Genomic DNA, 11,108 nt, shown 5'->3' on the forward strand with positions numbered 1-11,108 from the left:
AGCAGAAGGAAAAAGGAAAGACTACAAATAATTAAAGCTGATTAGAGAGAGGCAAGACAAAGGGGAAAAAAGAGACAGAGGTTTGCTGATTGTACACTGGAGGACAGACAAAAAAACAAAAATCTCTCAACAGGGGACAACTCCACGACGAGTCTCCCGGTCCTGCTGCCCTCCCTGCCAGCTCTGCCTCCCTCCTAGTCTCCCCCTCTGTGTCGCCTCTTTGTCCTTTCTCTGCCTCCCCCCCTCATAAAGAAGCACAGAGACTATAAGCTGCTTACTATAATACAGCTGCACAATGGCTTCTAATACTCCTCTTTTACCCCCCACCCACCCTGCCTGCCTGAAAAAATGGACTGTAATGCTGCACACTGCCGCCTATCCACATATACTGCTTTACAGTGGGTGCTTCTGGGATGTAGCTGAACAGGACATTGCAGCACTTCACCCTTTCTCTCCGCAGAGAAACGTCTTTGGAATGGGTTTTAATGGAGCACTTGACCCATGTGTCCTTTATGTTATCAGTATAGAGCAGTGACTCATGCTGTCCGCACTGTCCTGCTGTAACCGTCTGCCAGACTCAGTTCAGTCGTTGTTTACAGGCCTGATCTTTTCCACTCATCGCCTCTGCCGCCATCTTTATTTTATGCTTGACTGAGCATCATCCTCAGTGGTTATTACACACTGTTTAAGATGCACTGCCTTTTCAGCTGCACCTATACATTCACATATGTGTCTTTTCTATGTCTATGTGGGTCATCGCTACCTCTGCATCATTCCCTCCCTTTTCTCGTGCAATGCCAGTTCAGACTTCATTTTCAAATCATAAAACTGAAGAGGAGAAAACCTTGAAAGCTTGAACAAAACTACATTGAATCCTACATGTTGTGAGAAATAACAAGCAGTAGAGAATAGACAGGGAAGAAATGAAAGGGAGAAGGGAACGCATGGAGAGGACGTTGAAAAAGCAAGGAAATTAAGAGGGAAAAAGACGAGAGAAGAGGAAGAGACATGAAAGAGGAAACAAAGTGAGTTAGAGCAGAGAGAGAGGTGAGGAAAGTAGACGAGACAAGTGGGGTGGGTGGGTGGTTGTGGGGGGATCAAGGAAAGTCGGGTATGGGTGCTGATTTTTGCCAGCAGGAGGTAAGTGTAACCATGGTTACCAGGCAAAGGAATGATGTCATTGCCTCTAATAGGTGCTTGGCATGATGGGGGTATTTTTGGGGGATGGAAGTGAGAGTCTGTCTTCACCCTCAGCAGTTTATTGTCTCACATCAGGAGAAAAAAACTGTAAAAGAGTTTGTGTGAGTGGATTTTTTTTTCCATTTACAGCTTCTACAGATAATAAAGCATGAGGACTGGCAGTGCACCAGTCATATCCAGAGTGTGCCAACTTCATTATTACCTTGCAGTTTCCCTCTTATTCATTTTTCTGAATTATTTCCTTCCAACTTTTGCTTTATTCTTTCACACAGAGACTAAGTCATGAAGCCAGAACAACTGCCCCACTATTGGCAGGGCTGCACTATGATGTTTATTTCCATTATCAACTGATCTGTTGCGATTTTTTTCCAATCAATCACTCATCATTTAGCAAATAATGGAAACATTTAAATTAACTGTAATTAACTGAAAAGCCAGGCGATGTGTTAAATGTCTTTTTGTCCAACCAACAATCCAAAATCAGAAGATATTTAATATACAGTGACATAAAACATGAACTGTTTTTTCTTCTGAATCGATCACTACAGCACTAGTCAAGTCAAGCAAAGGACTGTGTAACTACTTTGGTCTTAGATCACAACGTGAAAACAATTTTTCACTTGAACATCTGCACACATTTCCACATAACATGATCAAAAAGAATCAGACTATCAACAGCAAAGACACATGGAAGCATCATTACACAGATGCATGCAGTAATAAAGATCTGTCTCCACTGTGGACTGTGAACAGTAATGTTTTGAGAGCTATGAATGTCTGTCTGCGTTAGAATCTGCTCTGTTTAACCTCTAAATGCCATCGTAGATGTAGGCAACTTCTTCACCCCATGCTCACCCTGTTGAAATGGGGTGATTCATTATATAGGACACATGCACAGACACACACACAAATGTAGACGTGCTTGGAAGACGTGCACGCATGCATAGCCTTGTACATACACACATATAGGCCACACCCAGAATTTTACTGCCCCCAGATGAAATCAGACTGCTGCAGGCTCAGCTCATGTAGGTCAATTGACTGACAACTCCCCAGTCTCTGTCAATGTGTATGGACAGATAGAGGGCAGGAGGGAGGGGCAGAGGCGCACACACACACACACACACACACACACACACATATGCACACACTTAAAAACACATAAGACAAAACAAACTCTTGATTTCATTCATTGACATGGAAATGTAACCACCAAACAAGCATGTATAAAAATATGCATGTGTGTGTGCACATGGATACTAAACATATAGTAAACAAACAGGATGATCTCATCTTATGGGTCAGGGGCTCAGACCCCTTGTGATTAGAGCCTGACTAGTCAAGACAGACACAACAGCCTCAGAGGCTCCACGTGGATATCAGCAACACATCAACTTCTTCACATCACTGTTATCACTCTTCAACTACTGTTGTGATCCAGAATATCTTGAGGGTTAACACAGGACCTTGGAGTTTTTGACCCCCAGTTTTGGTATCATCAGCAAACATCATCTATCTGTTCATCTAAAAAGACATAATCACTGCTTTCACTTTCTCTGCCAAGCAAGAGTATGAAGTTTATCCCTACACAGCAAATCACCTTCAGAACCAGTGTTAAAGCCCACAAACAGAGCAGCATTATGATTTCTAGATCCTGAGGAGCAAGTGGTAGCAGGAACAGAAACATTACTGTCTTCTTATAAGCCACAAACATTTAGTGTCAACCACAGAGCAGCTCTGTTGTTCCAACTCTCCAGCATAAACCACTTCAGGATCACCTACTGTATCTTATGTTGGGTTTACAAGTGTTTCCATCTCAGTCACTGGCTGCTAAATACAGCCAGTGCAGGGAAGAACTCTGACTGACAACTGAAGAAATATTAACAAGGGCAGAAAAATGTGACTGCGTGTCTTGGGTTTCAATCCTGCACACCTAAATGCACAAAGTGTGTGCTGATTCACAGGGACAGTCCACATCTGTCAGCTGTGGTCACATTAACACTCTGGCAGGACCATCAACAGCAGAAGGAGCCATGGAGTGTAAGATTATAACACTACACATGGCTATAGTTTGTCAACTTGTCACTTTGAGCGGTGTGTGATGTCAGATGTGTTATTTCCACACTGATCTAGTCCGTACTGCTACTGACATCAACACCTATGCCTCCTCCTTCCTCCTTCCTTCATAAGGTCTCTGTGTAGGTATTCCCAGCTGTGCGTGTGAGAGAGAGAGAAAGGGAGGGGAGTAGGGAAAGAGAAGGAGCACTATGGTCATGCATGTGGCTGTGCAACCCCTCGTGCTTATTGATATTCTGTTTGCATCGGCCTTCAGCTCAGCCTGCAGGAGAAGACAGACCCTCCTCTCTCTCAGCCTCACTCATATTTTGGGGGAGAAATTCATCCCCAGAGAGAGAAGCGATGATCCGCTGGGATGAGCTATGACATTGTGGATTAGGAGGAGAAAATGCTAACAAATGAAAATCGTGGGTGGTGGCAGGATTTATGTGTATTCCTGTGTGTTGAAGTGGGTTACAGGGATTGTGGGGTTCATGGTGAATTTGGGCAGAGGGAGAAAATTGAAGGGATTTTTTGCAAAAAAAAAAAAAAAGGTGACATGTCTGTTGGTGCATAACTACACCTTGTATGTGATGTTTCTCACAGTTTCATCATACCACTTGACTACAGGACAAAAAGCTAATTTACTTCCTTGCTACTGCTGATGATGATGATGAGAGAAAAGAGGCAATGGCTGATGAGAAAGAGAGAGGGAAACAAAGGAGAAACAGGGAAAGTAAGTACAGTAGAAAGCAAAGGAGGAGGAAATGAAAGGAAAGAATATGAGAGAAGTCTTCTGATGAAACGAGTACAATGTTAAACACTGAAACACTTGGGCCCAATTCAGATAATGCACAGTTCTCTTTACAAAAGCCCCATCTGCTCTTTAATGGGATTTATTGCTTAGGTTGTCTTTATATGTTGAACTTCCTGAGGTCTGACACACACAACAGAGCACCCCACACACACACACACACACACACACATCAAAATCCTTTTCACAGTACAATGCCAGTCACATAAGTTTATCCTGATCATGCAGGACATGCTGACAGCCTTCTCTGCAGACACATCATATTGTTTTAGTTCAAGACATGCTTCACTTCCAGACGAGCGAACACAGAAATGAGACGCAAACAGAGGACAAATGGGCAGAAAAATCAGATGACAGGGAGATAAGGCAAGGAGAGGTGATCAGAAACAAAGGGATGGAGGGATGAAGCGAGGGAGGAGAGGGCATATGAGCAAGAGAGACAGAAAAACACGTAGAAACAATGATAAACAAAATGTTCATGGGCAGCCAGGAATGCATGAACATATAAGGAGGGAGAAACAGGACTGTACATGGAAGCAGCTCGAGGGATGGGAATGTACAGTGTGTGGAGACAGACTTCTGCACGAGACACAGGCAGACAGTGTTTTTATCTCCGCATCCCTGTTGCCTCGGGGTGACCGACGGGCAGCGCCGCGATGATAGAGATGTCACTCAGCGGCGTGACGGCACAGCCAATCGGTTGACACTCGCTGGCCCATGTTAATTGGCTGCTAATTGTGCGTCACATGGAGAGTGTTATACAAGCAGCCGAGTAATTTGATCAAGGGGATATCATTAAGATATGATGACCAGTGCAGGGAGACTGGCTGAAGCAGGAGCAGAGACGCATTTACACACCAACAGACCTGTGTGTGAATTTATGCACTCATTTGCAGGAAAATTCAAAACAATGCAAATAAGCACATGAATGCACAGACACGCACTCAGCACATATTCAAATATATATGCACAGTCACACACCTACTATCAATTCAAAAACATCAGTTAAAGCCCCCATTTTTTTGCATTCCTCAGGAGTCACTCTGACTCTGTTTCTCTGGAGTTTAAATGCCACAGCAGAGTGTATTTCTCTCTTTAACCAGCAGGAAAGTTGAGAAATGGCCAATCTAAACAAATGGAGTGAGGCTTTCATCCACAGTTCTCAGAAACTGGGACTGGGAAAAAGAGAGAGGAGCTGTGGAGTGTACAGCCAAGTTTAAGACAAATGAAACACATTTATTTCAGAGCACTGGCAATGAGGATGCTAATGGCAGCCAGAGAAATGTACACGCACACACAGACACACACACACACACACACATGCACACAAGGGCCAGAGGAAAAGAGAAAGCGAGTTCGATAAAGAAGGGATGGGGATATAGAAGGAAAGAGGAAAAATACAAAAAATAACAGATAATATGTTGTGTGTATGTTTATCTATTGTTTTCTTTCCTCCACAGCTGAGGCCACATCTCCACATCTAACACTCCCCCCCTCCTCCCCCTCTCCTCCAGGAGGCAGAGGGGTGGCAGATATGCTCCAAGGTTCACTTTGCTACCTGGAGACCGACAGCCTCCCTCAGCTAGCCAATCAGAGGCTGTGAAAAACAGCCTCCTGCTCTTTCATTGGTCCACTGCTCCCGGGAACTCATTCCACTATCAATGGCTGTGTCATTGTGTCGTCTGGCAGCGCTGAAGCCAATTACACTGCCCCCTTTCTTTGTTCAGATCTCTTTTCTCCCGCAGACCCCCTTCACGCATATGAGGGCATAGACACACACACAGACACACACGCATACAAATCTCCCCCGACTCCCTAAAATGTCACAACAAGAGACTGAAGGAGTCTGGGAATCAGGAGGACCTGAAACTCATGGCAATGAGACCTCACTATGGATCACACTACAATCCATCCTATATCCTTAACCACAACAAACCCACTGCTATTAGAATACATCCTTCTTTTAATTAATATATACCCTTTTTGCTTTAATTTTACCAAAACTTAAACATATTAGTAATTATTAACCAATAACATATTTCTTCAACTGATAGTCTCCAGTAGAAATTGTGTTCATAGCAATTTTTTTGCAAAAGCAGCACTTAGAGAGAAGAAAGTTAAACTTATATAATGATATAAATAGTATAGATGTAGAGGCTGAGACAGTTTACCTTCAACACCTGTTGCCTGCATCCTGTGTCACACCAGTAGTCAGTGTTGACATTTTTTATTATTTAATCACAATCTGTTTTAACAAACTTTTTTAACCTTACACTTGCCACAAACAGATATAGCAAAAAAAAAAAAAAAAAAAACCACTGAGAAATATCAGTGATGATTTTGATGATGATGATATCACTGCCAATGAATTAACATTCTGTCCCATATTTCTGATGAACAACAACAACAACACTAAGAGTCTCTCTGTTATAAATGCTAACACCAGTATGGTAGCATGCTCTAATGGCAATGCTGACATGCTGATGCTCAGTAGATATAACCATATAGCACTGAACACAAAGTACAGCTGTGGCTGATGAGAATGTCATTAGTTTTGTGGGTATTTGATCACAAATCAAAGTCATCAAAGACAAAATGACCTGATGTCATGTCGACTCAATGATGGTGCTAAGCCATGATTACTCCTGAACATGTTTTTCACTAAATTCATGAAAGACTACAAATGTCAGCCTCATTATGGGGCAGCATTACATTTCCAATCACTCCAATCAGTGTGAGCTTCAATGCAAGTTCAGCAAAATTAAAACCAATGGCACAACTACACTCCAGTACACCACATTTTATTCAGCAAATGTTCAGTTATTTCACAAAAGTGAAAAATATTTATTTACCATCTGGATGATAACACATCTGTAAACACTGGTAGGAAAAGCATGGTTGTGCTGGACCAGAGTAGTTAACATGGGTTTGCCTCAGTCTCGTCTACAAGATAACTTTTACTACTTATGACTCACAACTTTTACAAACAGTCTGGACCTGTTGAAACACTGTTAGCAGGATGACAGAAGCAACGTGGATGAATAAACTAAAGGGGTCTCATCAGCCACAATAAGTGCATGGGAGTGCAGGACCTTTAACAGACACATATTAACATATTATAGTCAGTGACTATGAACACATGCCCCATAATCTATCACGACAACTCTGTCTCACTTTCTTATACCTGCCTGAACTCAAAAACAGTTTGCTCTCTGTCTTCTCACAACTCCTTGTTGCTAAAATGAACAGGATGTGTTTACACAGCCAACTGTGGTGTCACAAGCATGAGTGCAACAAAGTGTAATATTCAGACACACTCACATAGAAACACACCTGTAGGCTACATCTACTAAAGGGTGCAATGTGCCAAACAAACAAAGAGGAAGTATACAACAAGCAGGCGTGAGTCCAGAACACACACACATGCAGGCAGGTCGTCTGCTCCCACAGTGTTGTCGGTGTGAACAAAGTCCACAGCTTTTGAATCCACAGACCTCCGCTTTTGTTTGTCAGTTAATCACTTCATCATGGCCAACATTTCCTCCCATCTACCCTCTCTGTTTCAGTCCCTCAGCCTCTTTTCATCTTCCTCTCTACTTCATTCATTCTCAGACCTCTTCACTGTTTTTAATTGAAACTCTCACCCTCTGTTCCAAACTGTTTTGGTCCCTCGAGCTCTCTCCTTCAGAGTTTGGCTCACCTCTTTATGTTAGTCTTTCCTCTTTTTACTGTGTAAATCATCTGTTTGTTGAGTTTTTTTTCTCCTCACTTTTAAAAGTCTCTTCATCCTCCTTAGCTTATTTTGTCCTGACATTCCTTTCATTCACACCTGAATCTTTGATTTAAAAGAGGTTCATGTTCATCTTCTGATATAATCCATCCTGCACAGAGGGAAAGGCTGAGTGGAGAAGGAAGGAGCGAGGGAAAGAAAACTACATCGACTGGAAATGACTCTCAAGACATTAAAGATCAGAAAACAAATGGAAACTTTCTGGTTTGGGGGGAACAATCCTACATTTCATCCTGTGATTTAAAAAAATGTGAAAATTCACTAATTTGGTCAAAGACAGAAACTTTCTCTAACAAGGACATTCCTGGTGCGGTTCTGCCACACAGAGAGACACACAAACTACTTCAGCAACACTTATGTGGCTAATATAAGGAACACACATGTGCACACAAACACCAGTGAAAAGCAAAGAGCTACAGGCCTTGTTATTGCTGACTTTGATTAGGATCAGATGCTGGAGAGCGACTGGCTCTGTTTCTGTTTTCAAAGAGACGGGAAGAGTGACAAAGACACACACATGGATACAAAGAAATTCAGCACAGATATTTTGATTTACCGTCTCCTTTAGTGTCAAGCCAGAATCATTGCTGCCCTGTGGCCTACATGTGTGTGTTTTCCCAAAGAACGATCGTAAATGATGAAAGGAAGTCAGGCTTTTTCTGGTTAAATTAACAGGGGCAGTTACAGAGGTGGAAAGGCGGCAGTATCAGGCTCAGGTTCACCACAGGGCAGAGGCCTTCATTCACAGTGCACAGGAGAGGGCTGCTGGGAAATTGACTCCATATTCTCCAGGTGTTTGACATGAAATGACTTCCAAAAACAGAACTCATTATTTTCTGAAAGACTGTTAAATCAGAGAGGAGATAACACTAAGCAGGTGCTCTGTTTGAAATGAAAGAAAAGCAAATGTTGAATATTTAAACAAGGTTTGATAATTTCTCACAGTGAGAAAAACAATATGTAATTGTCTGACTATACATAGAATACAGTAGAGAACATCAGGTAAGAGCTTAAAATTGGAATAAACCCCCTCAACAGTGTTTATATTAAGGTACATTATCCATAAACTGAGTGCTGAGATCAGCTTTCCCAGGTAGTTTCCTGGAAAGTTTCATAGCCCAATAAACACCATGAATCGAGCCTGGCTTTCTCGACTGATGTTTATCATCCTTCCTAACGTAAGCTGATCTGTACATGCAAAGAGCAAAGGAGAATAAATATGAACAGTGGAACAGTATACTGCCAAAGAATAAAGGACATGATTAATGTTTTTTCTCTTTCCAATTTAAATAAAGAGCAGATGCAAAGGTTTCAGTCTGAACACACTGCAGCCAGTAAGAATATCCTGACAGAAACTGTGAAAGATTTAGGAGATGTGGAAGGAAAGATGTTCGGAGAGAGGAAGCTCACCCCAGCACAGACAGCTGAGGCCAAGAATACTTCTCCGGCTAGTTTTGCCAGGCTTGCATCTGCGGTAGCCGCTATGACACAGCAGGGCATTTCTAAGATATTTCCAGATGGAAAAGGCCAGTATGGCTATGGCTGACCACTGCAGGGAGGAGGAGAACATGGAGGTCATGATTTATCAAATTTTATGTTTGGAAACTTTTTCTGAGTCAGTGCTCCTGTCTGAGAAAGGAGGTGACAGGAGATCCAAACTGAGGGATTGTCAGATGCAGCACAGGTGGGTTTCCTCTGTGTAAACTGGGTGCTCTGTTAAAGGGAAACTCCAAAGATTTTACACATTAAAGTCTTGTTTACAGGTCTCTGGGAGCACTACTGCATATGTGGAAAAGTTGCTTAAGGCCTTTTGTGGCTCCAGAGAGCTGCATGAATTCTTAAGTTAGTAAATCTTTTAACTCTCCCTCTAAAACTGTGAGTTTGACAGTGTTACAGAAATACATCTGAATGCTCTGACCTAAGTTAAACCTTTATTTGTTGCAAAGACTGAATATCATGAAAGAGATGTAATGGTAAACTGAGGGCAGACTATGGGCATTTTTCAAGTTTAGATGTTAATAACAGACAATAGGGTAAAAGAGGAGGTGGTGAGAAGAGGAAGAAGTGCAACAGGAGGGTCTGAACAGAAGCCAGAGTGTGTGGGGGGGCATGATGAAAAACAGCATAAGGCATCAACTGCTCTCCACCTCTTGCACATGCACACACACACATAGAGAAACTCAGTGTTTAATGGTTCTACTGAGGGATCATGTTGAACATGGGCGATCAGTGTTGGAAACTGTCTCTGGAAACCCGGGAGCCATGGAAAAGCCTGGAATTTCTCTGTAAAAATAAGTAGTTCCACTGTTTATCCATTCTTCTGCCATTTTTTTCCTTTTGGCAATAAAATTATACTTTCGCAGAGTGCAGTGACTATCTGTTATTTTACTGCACAATGTGTTTATATGACAGAGAGGGGAAGAAGCGGGGGTGGGGGAGTGTGGAGAAATGTGCTTCAGAAGGAATTTTACTTGGGCAAAAGAACAGGAAATAGAAACTGAACTGGAAATTACACACACACCACACACACACACTGACATTTCGTCACATTACCACATTAACAGATGATGTGTACACTGACCAAAGATTGAACCAATCAAATCATTTAATTACTTAAGACATTTTAATAGTTGTGTGTAGCAAACAGAATGACTATGTGCATTATTCTGTGTACATAGAGAAATCTCAGCGAAAAAATTTGTCTCCATTCAAATACATTAAAATAATCAACTGTAAAAATTCACATAGAAAACATTCTCTTAAAAAAAGACTATATGAGCAGAAGGAATGACTCAAAAAAAGAAAATCCAGTGATGTTTTTATAGCCTCTTCAATTTTTTTTTCAATCTTTCTCTGACTTTAATGTTGAAAACCGTCAGTATCTGGTGTATGCAATCACCTGGCACCACCCACCTGAAGAGGTGGGCAGAACATCGCAGAGATAACACAACAGCTGTGTCTCTGGTTTAAATACAGCTACAGCATATTTTGTGCTTGAGAGCTGGCACAGCAGTCTGTGGTGTTTTGCACCTATTTATTATCTCAGTGTTACTGGATTAAACCAAAGAACCAGCACTTGATCAGAGCAAAGATTTCTACACCTGCTGTACTTAAAGACCCTCATTTATTTTTATGTTAAGTGCCAGGTCCTCTATATCCAAAGACATTAATTTTTTTTTTGGAAGATGTAATTGTTGGTGTTGTTGAGAGAAAAACTGTATTTTTCATTCCTGAAATGGGCTGATGAAG

Source organism: Lates calcarifer, linkage group LG8 (genome assembly GCF_001640805.2).
Source record: "Lates calcarifer isolate ASB-BC8 linkage group LG8, TLL_Latcal_v3, whole genome shotgun sequence".
Taxonomy (NCBI): domain Eukaryota; kingdom Metazoa; phylum Chordata; class Actinopteri; family Centropomidae; genus Lates; species Lates calcarifer.